We start from the raw sequence: 18,264 nt of genomic DNA on the forward strand, positions 1-18,264 counted from the left end.
ATGCTATGTTGTATCCTAGACCCTAGACAGTTATGCAGGGGTCGATTTGGTGGTCTCGCAACCCTCCAAAGGGCGCAAGGCATCAAGAAGGAAAGCTCTACCCGTGGACGATGTGGTGGAGGTCAAAGGAAATACTCCAAGAGTACTAAAGAAACCCAATCTTATAAAAAGAGGTTCTCAAAGGTTGACCTAGATGATGATATTGTGGGGGGAGATGGTAAAGGCTTTAACATTTGGAAAGGCTTTTGGGTAGATCAACTAGTGCACATCCGGGGTGGGATGCGTGAAGAGTTTAATAATCCCAAGAAACAAGGAGTGGATCTATGGAGCAAGGTTGCAACACAGCTAGCTTCCTCTTACCATGATTTTGACAAGGACAGTGAGGCTTGTCGAAAGAAGTGGGATGAGTGTATCAACAATACAAGCAGGACAAAGCACATAATGCAATTTTGGGCAACGATCAAAAACACACTTGTAAGTGGTATGATGTCGTGGATGAGTATATGCATGATAGGGCTCATGTTGTCTGCATTAGCCATGCTTCTTCCATGGTAGATTCAGCGGCACTTGATGGATAGACACACCAAAGTGGAGATGGTTGAAAAGAGCATCCAACACACGTGGGGGGAACACACGTGGTGGATGAGGCAATCACAGCATAGATGACTCCTTGGGACAATTGGCAGAAATTGGTTTTGCACATCTAGATCACCTCAAAGACTCTACAACTCAGTGAGAAGCATTGGAGGCAAGGAGACTAGACATTTTGGAGGCCATGCACTCAAGCATGGTGGGATTTCTCGAGTATGCCAACCGTGCATAGAATCCTATTGGTTTTCTTCATCTTCATGCCATTGTTGTATCTCAGTTAAGCTTTCGATTATTTCCTCTACATCAAGAGGATGATGTCACAGTTGGGATTTCTCATTTGCTTCTTTGTAGCATTTAATAATTATATTACATTTGTTGTTTGTTTCTCAGTTGCGATTGCTTATTTACTTTCTAGTACATCGCTTAATTAATAATAATGGTTGTCAAGGCAATGGCCTAATTTGATGTTGTTTTGTTATCACCCTTTCACTCAATGAATCATTCCACTAGATCCAATTTATTATTTATTGCAATGTTGCTTGGTGTCGTTAATATAGGTTGACATGGCCATATTGATGGAACTTGCCTTGTATTGTGCATGGATGTGCTCTCTTGTGATGGATGAATTGATGGAGACAAGTTATGAGCATGACAAGGTAATTTTTGAGATGTGGATGCATAGGGTTCAATGTATTGGCCAGTCACATTGAAGTGCAAGAAAAAAATTAATCATCGAAGAGGGCATGGCAAACACGTTTGTTAGGCTTTCCCTTGGCCACAACATTTTGCAAAACATTATTTACTAGGCTCTTATTTTGCACAAATGTTCAAGAGGCATCTACAAGTAAGCAGGGAGACATTTCATTATGTTTATGGAATGCTTGCTCCACATATTCAACCAAACACCATGGTGAACCATCATGGAGTAGTGAGCCTGGAGAACTGTGTTAGCCTTCATCAACATTTAACGATTGTACTAGGAAATGGTCGATTCAATTGCAAGTTGAGGTGTTGTTAGTGGGGGAATTTAGAGAACTGAGATAGCAAGCCTAAAATTGAGTGGTCATTGAGAGGTTAATGTTGACTAATGATGACGAGTTGAAATGATTATTGGGTATTGTGAGCTATTATAAGAAATTTCTGTGAGTTACTCTAGACAAGTTTAGCCTGGTGTTGTGTTTGAAGACCAGAGTGTGGAATGCAGATAATCGGCTACTTTCTGACTTAGCCTATTGGATGATAAGTGATCGAAAATAAGATGAAGATATGTGTCCAGGCATGAAGAGTTTGTGAGCCAAATCAATTAATCAATCTAGCATACCATCACATTGTGAGCCTTTCTATCTATGTATCATTTTCACTTATAAGTGTAATGATTCCATTTGGAAAATTTGTGTTTGGTTTCTAAGAGCTCTTATTCATGGTAGATGTTTTCTCTTTGGACTTCGAGTAGGAACCAGTTGAGTCATTCATAGGTAAGTTCACTATGATTCATGAGGATTTAGGTAAGCAAATGCATGTAGAGGAAAAGTTGGTCTCCTTGCACAAGAAGAATGTGTATTGGTAAAATGCAACATACATGGGGGTTTCCATTTTTTGAGCGAAAACCCTCGAGCGACGAGTGGACAAAAGGTGGGAGGGGTCAAAATATATAGGCCCAAGTCATTTTTGGGAAGCACAAAATTCCAAATTATTTCAAGGAATATGTACATAAATATGAAATATTAATGAGCAAAGATAGATATAAATATACCTTTATATAATATACATATATAATGTCCAAATGGTGACTTATTTTATGACTTTCAAATATTCTTTCTTTTCCTTTCACCATTGGTTGGATCATGAAATTTTGAGCAAATATCCTCTTTACAGCTCCTCAGGATGAGCTAAGAAAAATATATAATGTCTTTTTAATAGACCCTCTAAGTATATTCTGCTAGAGGAATATGGTTTGATGAGCTTGCCCCAACACTATTCCGTCGGCAAAATACCCTTGGAGAGCCTACAAAGAATGGGTCATAACTTTTGCTCCTTAGCTCAGATTGAGGAGTTATAAAAAGGAAAAAAATTTAAAATTTCATGATATACGCAATGGTAGGCTTAAAATTATAATTTTAATAGATATATAAGAGATAAATTGAAAATTTCAAGATGTATATGAGAGTTAAAACTTTTTCCTAATTCATATTATGGTAGGAAGGAGTTCAGTAGGGACCAAATTTCCTTAAAGGTACTTAGGTTTGGAGAATTGGGAATATTTTCAAAATACCTCCCTTGCCGTTCCATATTTGATAATGCAGTAGAGATTAATTTATGATCGATAATAATGGCTTCAATTATGAGATTTTTGATATCCTTTTCCTACTCATCTAAGGAATATGGTATACATTGTTACATGAGAGCTTCTCAATACTTCAAATATGGGCTAAAGCTAAAAACCCTTTTAAATCAATTGAAATACCATAATCCTCAAAAGAGAGTATGGGAGGGAGGGATTTATAGGAGTTTTTAAAGTGTTAACTATTTGTTCATATATAGATGATGTTCTCTAAAATGAGGGTTATAATAATAAATAAGTAAGTATATGGTTCCATAAATGAGAATTTAAGAAAGAATTATATATTCCTTTGAGAAATATACTAGCATGGTTGGTGTCAAACATTATCGCTCAGACTTTTCTGCTCGTAGGTTTTTGCTCGGAAAATGTGCACATCCCAACATACATCACTCCAATGACATTGGCATCTGCAAACCATTGCACCACCACAACTTTAAGACATGGATTGTAGCATTGTGGACTCGAGGACATTTTAATCGTACAAGGACAAGATTGTAAAGGATGTGGGCATGGCCATGTTCACATTTGGATCCAAATGGGTAAGGTTATATTGGTCTATGCCTCTGCACATTTTTGCTTCTTTGTTTCAAAATATACATATGCATAGAACAAAAACTATGTGGTCTTGCAAGCGTGTAGATGAAAATGCTCTTGAAGATTTACTTGGGATGAATTGGGGAGCCAGGTCAGGTGCACAAAAGGGTGATGTGTTTCAATTTCATGTATGTAAAGACAATGTGGTCATTAGATACCATATATCACTCCAAATGATGTATTTAGGTTTTCAATATAGGCGGTGGACGAAAACAAATGGGTGGTGGCTTCCCCTAGACTCCAATGATGAAGACAATACGAGGGTAAGTTTGTCTATTGATGTTGATCAGTGGGATGTCAAGAATGTGAATTTCACATCACAATGGACTCTAAGGGATGTGCGAGAACACCTATTGGTCATGGAGGATGGCATGTCAGAGTCCTTCAACTTTACCAAGTAAATGGTGGAAAGAATAGTCGACGTGTGGAGAATTGCATGCATAGTGCCAATTTCATTCATCTTGCAACTTTGAAGATTGTTAAAAATGTGTTTGACCAGTGCATCATTTAATTTTTTGCCAAATCCTAGTTCTTGTTTGAAAAGATGATGGACAATTAAATTGACATGTTATTTCTTCTGATGTTTTTTTCCTTTGAGTTCATGGTAAATGTTTTTCAAAAAATTTGGGGATTTTATTTAATTTTTAGGGTTTTGATATATATAAAGGGGTAAGAGGAATTTTTACTTTACATTCTCAATTTCACTTTTAGAGAGCCATAGAAACTCCCACCCTCAAAAGTTACTCACTCATCAGTTGCTATTTGCCATGGATTCAGCTAGAGCTGCGTTCCATGATTTAATCTTGTGAACTACATTTGCAAGTCACAAGGAAGAGCTATTTTTTGTGTTTCATAGGACTTTAGATGTCCTAGGCACATATATGCAAGACAAGGATAACTTCACAAATCTCATCCACTGCATGCAAGAGAATTTCATTGATTTTGCATAAACACTTGACGACTCTTCAAAGAGATGAGTTCTGTTATTGCATAACCATGCTGGTTAGTAGCAGTGACCAAGAGGGGTGTGTGAGGGTAGGTTAGCCGCCACAAGGGTTGGTGGTTCGAATCTCCAAACGGTTGGGTCTTCAATGGATGCTTCTCTAACCGTTAGACGATTCCGTGCGCATGCTATTACTAGCATTCCGATGTCATTATGTACACAGTTGTGCAAAGCTATTACTCTAGAATACAGTGACCTTCGATGTTCTGTCATCTCTTGCATATCTGTATTCCGTTCTCATGGATATTAAGCGTATTTGTTGTCTTTTGTTTCCCATAGCATCTGAGCATATTATTAACTCTACATAGACAAAGGGTTTAAGACGGTAGAAGTGAAAGACATCCTAGAAGTAGGAATCACGGGAAATACAAGCATGAAATTCCTTTCATGGGAGATGACATTCATGTTTATTCTCCAAGAAGGAAATTTAAAGAAGAAGCGTCATTGTCCAACAACCCCTCTAGTAGAACTGTTGATATCCTCATCCCTAGACTAGACTCTGACATGTACACAGAAGAGAGTCTTGACCATGCAAGAGAGGAGATTGAAGTAGCTCAAGCATTGAGCCTACTTCAAGATCCCCCAGCAAGAGTAGAGCAAGAATCTGCATTGGAGACCGCTGACCTAGAAATAAACTTTTGGTCCTTGTACATGCCTCATCATTGATGGAAAAGAGTACGTATTCCTCCATGACATAGAGGTTCTTTTTAGACTACGAGAGGACGAGGCACTCAGAGTCCTATAGGACTGAGAGGACCCCTGATCATGCTTGGATCCTTCCTCATGGTGGGATTCCTCATGGTGCTGAGATCCCTGGGATCCCCCATGAGAGTCGAATGGTGGGGACTTGCGTTGCTTGGACTCTCGATGATGAAAACTATCTTCAGATCCCTCTTGATCATTGCCCTCTTGGCCACTGGGGCTTGCAGTGTGTTCGGAGGCCATGGAGTTGTGAGGAGGACAATGGGTAGCGTCTAAACGGCGTCCAGTGGGTCTAGCAGTTTGTTTACTAGTGCCATAGAAATGAGGGATTTTAGGGTTTTGAATTGCTTTATATAGTCTTTTTTAAAGCACTTTAGGGTTTTTCTTTTAAATTAGGGTTTTTTGAGTGCACCCCTCCCCCCCAGTCTTTTGTAGTCACCAGTTCGGTAATACTTAATCTTCACCACCCTCCCTCCCAACCCACTCACCCCTCCGCCCTGCCATGTTGCACATGCAATTCTGCAATTTCCAAACAAATTTGTGAATTTTGGAATCTATAATTGACTCAAAATAGTGTTAACTTTATTCATCAAACATTTTACGTTTGGGGCTCTCTTAGGAACCAATGCCTCTCCTGTCTGACTCTACATGTCTGACTCTACATTGCAACCAAAGCGCAACCCCTTGGCTCCCTGTTGAGGACTTCCAAGCAACACATCTCCTTGTCTTCTTGACATGTTGAACCGCTTTTGTGAGACTTGAGATCTCTACCTTATCGCGCTTCAGAGTCCTGGCCTCGAGACATCTGTAAAACCAATCGAACATTTAGTGTAGTGCATTGCTTCACGCGATACTACCCCCATGCCTTGTATTCTTCAAGTATGCTGCCTTTGCTCTGTAGTGTGATTTCTCCATTCCTTGAGTATTCCAAATGGACAGAGGGCCCCATTGCTCCACAAACCATGGTGCATGTGCGTAAAGAATATGCTGTAAACAAAAACATTGTATTAGAAGCATAAACTGACTCAAGTTTAAAGCACAAAATTTCAACCTAAGGAGGATTACCATGTAATGTGTAATATGTGACTCCCCCCATGCTTCTACCATCAATGATATGAATTCTCCCAATGCTATCCTGAATCTCTCATAATAAAGCTCATCTGTTTGACCTTGTCTAAGCAACTTTATAAATGCATCAAGCTTTCTCCATGTAGCATTACAAGAAGCCCATAAGAGGGCGGTGGGTGGACATTTTGCTAGCAGCAAGATCACAAGAAAGAAAATTTTCCAAGGCCATACTTTGATGGCCGATGGTGCTAAAGGATTCTCATGAGTTCACAGCCAAGTGTTGGTATTGCCAAAGAGATGGACAACCTACTGATGTGGACCAGTTACCTCTGAATCCCATCCTTCCACCAGATCCATTTCAAAAATGGGGATTAGATTTCATAGGTTTGATAAAGCCTGTGGCACATATCGTAAGGAATCAGTACGTTTTGGTAGCAATAGCAACCACCTGAAAAATCAGGACTGCAAGTCAGAAAGGCATACTCTTCTTCCACTAAATTGGCTGAGTATCACCACCATCATGTGCATGAGGAGCTGAATTTTGGGTTTATTTGGCACAAACTGGCATGTGTTTGTTGTCCTACCCATAGCTACCATATTGATGCTATTACATGCCTTTGTATAATGGGTAGACCAATAAAAAGTTCATACATGATACCTATATAGGTCCACCTTCCCTCTAAAATGGCTAAATGATGCAATTTATCTAATGGGAGGACATAATTAAGGTGCAATACAAGCATGTCCATTTTGCATCTGCACCTATATCATAACCATATAAGCACTTGAGGGTCTTCAAATCACTAGCTAGATGCCATTCAACTTGAAACATTCCATGCCCATCCACTATTAATGTTTGCCCTGCCTCTTGTCTTCAAATAATCGATGGGATGCCGGTTCTCTCCAGAACCCACTTCAATGTCTCGTGGCACTCCTTTGGGGTCTCAAAGGCTGCAAGAAAACATATGTCCCTCTCAGATTGGACTGAGAAACCCTGATCAACTTCCTCAGCCCCTTGAGCAAAATGTAAGGCGTCGTTCATAATACAAATGCTCACCCTCTCTAGCTTGTGCTCTTTTACCAACTAAGCTTCATCCATTTTTATAATAAATACTAGCTTGTGATCTGTACAATGAAAAAGAGTACAGTAAGGATATAGAAATGAGAAGAAATAAAGTTGAATATGAAGACAGAATTTCTTTACCTTCTTCTCTCATCCCATAGAATTTGACCATGGCTCTCTGCAAATTCTCTACATCCACGTAAACATTATTGAAAGCATCTCAAACGTTTGGATGCCAGATTTCTTTTTACTCTTCCAAGTCATTGTGCCACTTACACAATGGTATCCTCCAAGCTTTTCTCTAGCACATTGTTTTGTTTCTTGATGTGCAAGCCTTACAGCCCTCGGTGTTGGAAATGGCATTGTAGATATCTTATACTTTTCCTTCATAGCAGACTTGAAAATTTTAAAAATAGAGTTGTAAGCGTCACGAAATACACCAGCAGTATCACATCCAAGCACCTCCTTTGCTTACACGAGGCCCTTGAAATCCTTCATTACCTCTCTAGCAACTTGTTTACGTAGCCCTTTTTGTCTAGGGTCCTTCAACACTTCCATGACATCACTTGGCTTTATTAAACTTCTTAGAACATATGAAGGATCACTATCATCCATTTCCATTGTTCCCATCACATCCTCCATGAAATTCCTAAAGTAGAGTACAAATGAGTCTTAGTGGAAAGAATGCAACACCACAAATATTTTGGAGTAAGAAATTTCATTGAAAATTTGGGGAACTAACCTTGCAGATCGTATTCTCCTCTTTTGAGCACCACTATTGGTTGACAATGCATCCATAGATTGCAATTGTCTTTTCCTCTCCTTTAGTCTCAAAGGTGTTCCCTTTAACTTTTATACTCATTCTATCGACTTCTCTTGTTCCTTCTCCACAGCACATTGAACTTGGCCATAGATAGACCTTTCCAAATCTTGTTTGCTTTTAGTGAGCTTTTGGATTGATTCTTCCAATTCATGTCGCTCCTGCATACTATTATGCATTGCCACAATAGTAATATTTCCCAAATGTGCAAGTTCTTCTACTTGGGCTCTCTGCACCTCGCTTGCTTGCATAGCCAATGTCTGAGAATGGTTCAATCGATTGCAATAATCGAGCAATCCAGCATGTCCCTTGCCAAACAACATCATGCACTGTATGAAAAGGAGGACTCTTTTGGGTGCTAGGGTCTAAAGTCTAAAGGATACAAGTTTCCATCCACCCAAAGGTCAAGATGCTTCTTCCCTTGTAATCGAAGAATGTGGAGCACACTTTGAGGAGTTCCACTATATCCCAAAGAGTGTGTGCTTACATATTCTACCTCCAGTTGTAGGTTCACATGGTACTTGTTGGATATGTCCTCGAATGGTGCCATGAGTACTCAAAGAGAGGTATCAGTGATGCAAGCTAAAATGTAGGGGAGAGCTGGCAAAGATGGAGTAGTGAGAGGGAGAGAGTAGCAAGGAAGAGGGAGGAGGAGAAGTAGATGAGGGAAAGAGGAAGAGGAGGAGGAGAGTAGAGCGACAAGTGTAGAAGGGAGGGAAGGAGTTGTTGCAGAAGGGAGGAGGAGGGGAGAGATGCTATAAGAGGGAGGAGGAGAGGAGAGATTCTGCAGGAGGGAGGAGCAAAGGAGAGGGAGCCTGGGCGGCTGGAGAAAGAGGGAAGAGGAAGGAGGGAGGAGGAACCAGAAGGAGGAGGAGGAGGGGAGAGGGAGGAGGGAGGAGGAGGAGCAAGACAGAGGAGGGGAGAGATGCTACAGGAGGGAGGAGGAGGGGAGAGATTTTGCAGGAGGGAGGAGCAAAGGAGAGGGAGCCTAGGCGCCTGGAGAAGGAGGGGAGAGGAAGGAGGGAGGAGGAGCAAGAAGGAGGAGGAGGGGAGAGGGAGGAGGGAGGAGGAGGAGCAAGACGGAGGAGGGGAGAGGAGGAGGGAGGGGGAGGGAGGGAGAGGGAGAGGGAGGAGGAGGGAGGGAGGGAGGGAGGAGGGAGGGAGAGAGAGGGAGGGAGGGAGGGAGAGAGAGAGAGGGAGATTCAAAATTTGAAATTCAAATTTCAAAAAGTGCCCCCCTCCTCTCATTGATGGGGGGAGAGGTGGACTCAAATGTGGGCTTAACCCACCTAGGTTGGGCTGGTTAGGCCTCTTTGGGACCCTCCAAGCCCCTTACATTAGCCCACTAAGCATTCCCTAATCCATTCCTTATGAGGCCCTTTTGAGAACCCAATTCTCCCCTAATGATAGTGGTCATTCTGGCAATCAGAGCGAAAGATTCCTGAAAATAAAACCCTTCAACTTGCGAAAATCCTTGTGCAACCAATCTGGCTTTGTACTTTTCCAAAGTCTAATTGGCCTTGTACTTTACCTTCCAAACCCACTTGGTGCCAATAACCTTTCTGTTAGGTGGTCAATCTACCAGCTCCCAAGTTTCATTCTTTAAACTCGCAGGCTCCTTTACTTCTATAATAATCTTAGCCATCAAGGCCATATTAACTATGTGAGCAAAAGCCCTCCTTTGCTCCTTGATTCTCTGAGACCACCTTGGTCCATCTGCATGCTACTCAATAGACATAGGCATTTGGTTATCATGGTCATAGAGCTGCCTTACGCATCACGGAAATGGCTTTTTTGGTGGTGTAACAGTAGGTTGGTGACTTATACCTTCATCATCTGATATTTCCTTCTCCGTTATAGCTCCTGAGACAGGTCCATAGTGAATTACCTCTTCACTTGATGATAAAGTGGAAGAGCTCTTCTCTACCTCCATTGCATGTGGTTACTCCCTGAACACCACATCGCGGCTCACTATGATCTTCTTTGCCTCGCGGTTATACAACTTATAGGCTTTCTTCTCATCATAATAGCCTAAGAAGATACATTTGATACTTTTTGGTTGTAGCTTGTTTCTCTCTTTGTCTGGTACATGTGCATAGCATTCAAACCTAAACATTTTGAAATGGGAGACAGATGGCTTCTTACACCGCTGTAAGCCTCATGTGGTGTTTTAGCTTTGAGTCTCTTTGTATAGTTGCAATTAAGGATGTAAACCGTAGTATTGACAGCCTTAGTCCAAAAGTGGTTTAGCAGTCCAGCACCTTTCAACATACACCTCCCCATCTCCACAGTGGTTCACATTTGGCATTCAACAATCGAATTTTGATGAGGCATATGTGGTGTCATCATTTATCGCTTGATCCCTTTGCTCTTGCAAAAATCTCCAAACTCTATAGAAGTAAACTCACCACCACCATCTGATCTGATTTTCTTCACTTTTCTCCTGTTTCATTTTCAACAAGCTGTAGCCATTCTTTCAATTTACCAAAAGCTTGAGTCTTTTTGCAAAGAAAGTACACCCACATCTTCCTACTATAGTCGTCGACAATCAATAAAAAATAGGAAGATCCCCCCAAGGCCTATGTAGGCATCTTATCCCTAGAGGAGCGTTTGCTCTATTCTTGCTTTCTTGTGGGAATGCCTTTCTCTGTTGCTTGCCCATCATGTAAGCTTCATATAGTTCTTTGATTTTTGTTATTGTAGGTAAGTGAGCAACCATATCTTGCTTCTACTTCTCCTTCAGCACTGTAAATCTGATGTGGCCAAATCTTTCGTGCCAAAGTTTTCTTGTGCCCACTCTAGCGGTGGCTATAAGAGCACTTAGCTTATACAAGTTGTTCCTCCTTACTCCTATGCCAACAAGATTGCCAGCACTATCCAGAATTTTTGCTCCTATCTTATTGAACCTCACCTCATAGTCAAGGTCAGTTATGGAAGGAACTGATAGCAAATTTCTCTTGATTTTGGAACATACAGCACATTAGATAGTATCTTAACATCTCCATTTACAGAAACAAATGAAATCGTACTTGTACCCTCAACAGGGCATTTTGCGTTATTTCCAACCGTCATAGTGATGGGTTCCTATAGAGGCTGCATGGAACAATATAGACCCTTCTTGCAGGTCATGTGATGGGAGGCACCGCTGTGCAACACCCATGAATCAGTGGTTGACACTTCTTGAACTGAGGAACACTCTTCCTCAATGGCCAGAAATAGATCCAACTTTGCTTTCACTGTGTTAGCTATCTCTTTTCCCTTATCTGTCTTCTTCAGGGTACCATTCTTTTCATCTGCTTTCTTGACCTGACAATCTGCAATCACATGGCCCTTCTTCTTGCCATAGAAGCATTCCCCCTCAAACTTCTTCTTGCCATCCTTCTTCTTTTTGTCACCATTAGTAGAGGACTCACCTTTGGTGGAGGAACCACCTTTGCCTTTTGCAGTGGCAGAGAATGCATCATCCCCATTGCCGCCTCCATCTCGAACTTTAAGCCTCAATTCCTCCTCCATAAGTAAAGCACGGAACTCCTCAAATGGCAATGGTTGGGGTCTCACCTGAGTGTTAAGTGCTGTTACCAGTCCATCAAACCTTGGTGGACATTAAGGGGTTCCCACACAATCACCTTTGTACCATCAATGGTCTCATTGATAGACCTCATCTGACATGCAAGTCAAGATCCATCCAGTGTCCCGAGCTCACACATGGCTTCTCCTCATATGGGGCCTTACAACTTGAGCACCTTGGACCACTGGTGGTTACCAAGAGGGTGGGGCATTGGGCATATCTAATAAAATATGCTTTAAATGATTTGGAACCTTAGCAATAATATAAACTCAAAGCTACACATACTTGTTAGGATACACAATCATGTATATTCATGAGGCTTTTCAAACTTCACATCAAAGTGTTCAATGGGTTTTGCTGAGTTTGAATCTACATAAAATTTTATATGACAACAACGTTTCTTGAAAACACTGTTATCCTTTACAAGGCATAAATTAAAAGATTGATTTTGAAAACAAGTGCCTAATTCCAAGCTCTAGAGTTTGTGCACTAATGCCACGGCATATGTTATTGCACTATTTCACAATTAGAAATGGCAATGGGTAGTTCTTATTTATCGAGCACAAGAGTAATCTCTAGGATGTGTACTTAAGCATAGTCGATGCATCAATAGCCTACATATATAGTCAATAAGGATTTTGGCCAAAGGAGGGCCAAAGCTAGTGGCCTCCAAGTGCCCCAATCTTGAAATCAAGTTAAACTAATTCTTGGACATAGATATAGTCAATAAGGATTTTGGCCAAAGCAAGTGGCCTCCAAGTGCCCCAATCTAGAAACCAAGTTAAACGAATTCTTGGACATAGATTAAAAGGCAAGATACACTAAGTCTCTCATGGAAAGGACTTAAAAACACCATATGAAGTATGATAGTCCTTGGATTAGTAAGCAACTCCACTAAATTGGTTGCTAAAACTAGGTCGATACCCTAGCTCCTAAAATGAAAATTCATGCTAGTCTACTGGCAAAGGAATATGCCAAGACATGGTTGGATAGGATTGACAGGTTACGTTATTTTTAGGAGATCATTCTTTCAAGATCACAATCTTGAAGGTGATCGGTCACCAAAATCCATGAGAAAAAAAATGTCTTAAGTCAAATCAAACAAAGAGGCAAACTAAGAAGTGAACCAATTTTTGGAGAAAGATTTTATGAATGGACACATGGTGCTCTCAATAATCTTTACACTACAAGGACACAAAAACTAGACTATGGATGATTGATAATGTGAAGTTTGAGGCAAAGTTATAGAAAAGAAATATTAGGAATTAAAAGACTTAGTTTTGGAAGGGCTCTACAAGTGAAAACCAATATCTAAAAGTCACTTTTATATGGGCTTATGGGTGAAAAATGGAATCTAAAAGCAAGACAATAGATTTTACTTGAATTGCAATCACAAATGGGAAAGGAATTTGCAAAGAACTCGTGCCTCATGGCTTGATAGATCAAAACATGTCATATGGTTAATAGTTTTGTAGCTCCATGATAGCTTGAAATAATCCAATGGCAAGAAATGCCATAGAATGAAATATTCTTGGCAAGGACAACTGTAGGAGTAGATTTTGCATTGGAGTCTAGGTAGACTTGCACTTAGTTCTTAGGCTCTTTGACTTTCTCAAGGAGATCAATGTATCTTTGTGCATTGCATTTGAGTCTCAACAAGTCACCAAAGGTATGCTAGCCCAGAGAAATAGGGTATGCATATAATATTTGGTTTGGCAAAAATGAATCGAAAACATGAAACTGGCAGTATTAAGTGAGAAACTGTCTACACCTTTGCCTACTTGGCATGCTGAAGTGCTAGCTTTATAGATTTATGGATTGATGAGAAGCACAAATAGATAAGAGTTTGGGTACATGCCATTGATGCAACAAACTTGGCAAATATCAGCACTCATCCATTTGTGCTCCTTAGTTTTGAATCTCAGCTAATAATCCTCCATTCGGATCATTTGAAAATATCTTCTTGCATCACCTCGCTTTCTTCTCTTTCTTCAATCCAAATATCAAAGAGAGAAATGTCACCACAATCACACTTCCAAACACCTAAAACACATAGACATTAACATTTATGAGGATGCCATAGCAATGCTTTCTTGCTCCAACCAATTTGAGGATTGGGAAGAGTAACCATGCCATCACAGAAGCCCTAGACTAGTGTGATAAATTTACCAAGCAAGCTCTCCACTAACAAAAATACGGGTGGGCACTTGCAGGCCATAGAAAAATACCAGTGGTATAAGCCCAAATATCAAAAGTATAGGGTTATACCACCAATATGTATAGGCTTATACCAGTGGCACAATTATACCACCAACATAATTTGTATATACCAACGGTATACTTCCCAATTTCTAGGTCACTGCCAAGCACGATGTTATTTCTCACTACTAATGCCAATTGCATAATTGTTCTAGTTAAACGTTGTTTGAAATCCCTTCCTACAAACCCCTTTGTCCCCACCATGAAACCTACCACACCCATTCTTTCTATTACTATTATTGTCATGTTTTTGTTCATGCCATGTTGCATTTTTCATTACCATTATGCACTTGTACACTTGTGTCTCCTTCCATGTTTCACTGCCACTGTGCCTCATTTGCTACCGACCATGTCCATGTTAACTTGACTATCCCAATTTGCCAATGCTCATGGAATTTCAAAGCAAAAGTTTATCAAGCTAGTATTTTTAGTTTCATAGTATTCATAGAACATAGTATGCTTATATATTTTTCCTTTTGAATCTTGAAGTAAAAGATGTAAACCTTAAAATTTTTTTTGCATAAAAGTTTCAAGTCCTAGCAAATGTTTCAAACTTCTATTTTTATTAGGGAATACGAACTTTCAAAACCATTATTAATGAAAGCATTTATCCATTCTTGTAGCGAACAATCCTAGAATCTATCCTAGATTTTCTGGTCAACATAGATTATAGCCCTAGAGAACCATTGCAATATATAGACCCAAAAATTACCTATGCCATGCATGTGCCATGCCATCACTTGTCATGTAATCTTGGATTCTGTGGCCAACATAGTTTGTAGCCCTAGAGAATCAACATAATATGGAGCACCAAAATTGTCTTGTGGCACCTTCATGGGTCTGGGTGGCGGGGCAATTTTTGTTTCTAAATGACTTGTGAGTGGCACCCTTCTTCAAGTGACTATGGGTAAGCAACCACAGACATAGGCATGTAGATGAATTGGAATTGAAAGAGAGAGAGAGAGAGAGAGAGAGAGAGAGAGAGAGAGAGAGAGAATGATTAACTAACACTTGCATCTTGACTTAACAAGGGTTATTTACTATCATGAGCACGTAGTTTCACATCAAAACATGCCCATCAGTGAAGAAAAAAGTGCTACAAGTGCAACTCATGTTGATTTAAATTGTCAAAGAGAACACAACCCCACTAGTCACTTGATGATACTAAATAAGCACTAAACCCACATCCATACATGATGATCATCACAAAATTTTGGATAGCAGTCTTTCGAACCACAATTTCACTATCATAGATCCAAATTCTATAAGGGAATGGGAGATTGGTGCCTTTTATTTGAGCAGTGTGGTTTGAAAAGAAGCAGTAATGAAGAGGCATCAAGGTTGGTAGATGAGGTCCATAGCTCAGTTACAAGTTTTAAAACTCATATGCCAAAACCCGATGCTTATATGAAGTGAAGAACAAAACCATATACATACATACATACATATATATACACATATGATGGAGAGGAGGTCTTATCGGAGAGCAACAAAGAAAGGGAGAACACCAAAATTGTGGGTGCTAACTTACCCAGATCAAGGTAAGCTCTTATTATGTATGTATGGTACAAAGGGGTATATACTAGGCCATTGGCCTTTACCCCAACGACCTCCCACTTAAATGCCAATGCACATTTAAGGGAGAAGATGGGCATCCTAATGTCATCTGACACCCATCAATACTCTGCAATGTGCAAACCGCTCTGAGGAAAGACTCTTTGTAAGAAGATCTGCAGGGTTCTCATCTGTGTGAACCTTGACAAGCTGGATGTGCTTGTCCTCAATCACCTCTTTGATGAAGTGATACTTCACATCAATATGCTTTGTCTTCGCATGGAAGACAGGATTCCGTGCCAATTGGATGGCACTTTGACTATCATAGGGCAAAACTAGTCGAACCTCTCCTACAATGCTCAAGTCTCCCACTAGACGAGTAAGCCATATAGCTTCCTTGCATGCCTCAGTGGTGGCAACCTACTCTGCCTCAATGGTAGACAAAGCCGTACATAGGCTGCAAATGAGAGACCCATGAAACTGCACCTCCAGTGAATGAGAAAACGTATCTTGTAGTAGATCTCGTGGTGTCTACATTCCCTACAAAATCAGCATTTGCATATCCAACAACAGATGTGTCCTTCCTCCCAAAGAAAATGCACATGTCCTTTGTACCATTCAAGTATCTCATGATATCTTTCACTGCCTCCCAATGCTTCTTGCCAGGATTTGCCATATACCTACTAATAGCTCCCACTATAAAAGCAATATCTGGACGTGTAGCAACCATGGCATACATCAAGCTTCCTACTGTGCATGCATAAGGTATCTTTGACATTTCAGCCCGCTCCTCATCTGACTTAGGGTTGTCCGCTTGGCTGAGTTTCACATATGGAGGCAACGGAGTACTTATGGACTTCCCCCTCTCCATATTGAAATGCTCAAGTACCTTGCTAATGTACTCTTTTTGTAACAAATGAAGGGGTTTCTTGTTCCTATCCTGAACAATCCTCATGCCAAGTATGTGACTGGCATCACCCAAATCCTTCATGTCAAAGGTCTCATGCAACCTTTTCTTCAAGGCATCCACATCCAAAGTAGATTTCCCAGCAATAAGCATGTCATCAACATATAAAATCAAAATAAGAAGGCTGCCATCTGATGCCTTCTTTGTGTAGAGGCAATGATCTATCTCACTCCATGTTTGCATGAGCTGCGGGCAAAGAAGCGGTAAAAGGATGCATGATGACAGGTGGTCAGGCTAGAGACTACACTGCGACGGTGTTCAGAATGATAGATTACGTCTAATTATTATAGCAAGAACTAGCACAGTGGTCTCTCCAAGCCAATCGTTAATTTCAATGATCTGCATGGGTGTGTGCCCGGTGACAAGTAGCAAAACTGCAACAAAAGGCTGCACGATAATAAGTGATCAGGCGACGTAGGCCAAAGACTGCACTGCACAAAGCAGTGTAGAGATGCCATGTGTCGAGCTATGCAGTGTTCTGGACAAATAGATTGCATCTCATTATTACACCAGTGCGCCTTCATAATGTCGAAAAAAATTTTGACGAGAGCGCGGGTCTGCACAAAATTCAAATATTCACCCAAAAGAGCATCGCATCACAGCCCCCAAAATGGCCCCGAAACTAGTTTCACCACGATTGGCTACACCCAAGCTAACGTTGACCTAACAATATATTGAATGCAAGACTTGTTCTATAGTCAACTGACAAGGCTAAAGCTAGGGAAGAGCGAAACACAACCACCTTACCAAACATATAATTATGAAACTAAGTGTAAAGACTCGATGGTGCAGAAGCCTAGAGCTCCTTGGACTTTGTAGCTTGACACAAACCTTCTTCACCATTGAACCCACACCCTCTTGACCACCAACAAGACCAAAAGAGAAGGGTGAGTGTTTCCTTTTGTGTAGGGGAAGGTGATAGTCATGGGCCATGGCTTGCTTTGATTTGTTTGCTTTTGTTATTGATACCTTCGAAAAGGAAGGTACAAACATTCACATGAAGATTCAAGAGTAACCGTGCTGGCTTTGAAAATCGATCCAAAAATTCATAAAATGAAATTAAGGTGAAGTTTTTTGTAGTAGTAAGGGCATGGACGTACGTACAGCTAGAGAAGCGAATTTATACATTTTGAAAAATGCGCCAAGTTCTGCTATAGCTGTATTGTAGAGCATAGCTGAGCAGAGATGCCATAACTAAAGTGGAGAGCATAGCTGAGGGATGAGCTCCCACAGCTAAAGTGGAGAGCATAGGTGGGCAGTGAGCTGCCAGAACTCAATTGCAGAGCCTAGCCGAGCTGCCATTGCTGAAGTGTTGCTCAGCAGCTAGCTAAGTACAGAGCATAGCTGAGCCGGGAGCTGCAATAGCTAGATTGCAAAGCATAGCTAAACTGCCATAGCTGGAGTACAGTGCGTAGCTGAGCACTGACTAGCTGCTTTGTAGAGCATCCGATCCCTAGCTAAAGTGTAGAGCATAGCTGAGCTGCGATAGCCAAAGTGCATAGCATAGCTGAGCAATGAGCTATTTAGCTCCATACATGAAGTGTAGAGTCTAACTGACGAGCTGCCATAGCTAATTGCCAAGCAGCAGCGGAGCAGCGAGCTAGCAGTGAGATGCCATAGCTAAAGTACAGAGCATAGCTGAGCTGCCATCAGTGCCATAGCTAAAGTGCCTTATTAGCTGTGCAGTGAGCTGCCATAGCTCAAAGGTGAGCTGACCCGAACACGACCTTTATC

The 18,264-nt window shown here is 40.9% G+C and overlaps 1 pseudogene; it reads left to right on the forward strand.

Moving 5' to 3' along the window:
• On the forward strand, positions 1-823 carry LOC147904485 (uncharacterized; annotated as a pseudogene).
• Positions 824-18,264: the final 17,441 nt, after the last annotated feature.

Source organism: Dipteris shenzhenensis, chromosome 2 (assembly GCF_047967505.1).
Source record: "Dipteris shenzhenensis isolate YYH24624 ecotype China chromosome 2, Dip_SZ_1.0, whole genome shotgun sequence".
In the NCBI taxonomy this organism is placed as follows: Eukaryota; Viridiplantae; Streptophyta; class Polypodiopsida; order Gleicheniales; family Dipteridaceae; genus Dipteris; species Dipteris shenzhenensis.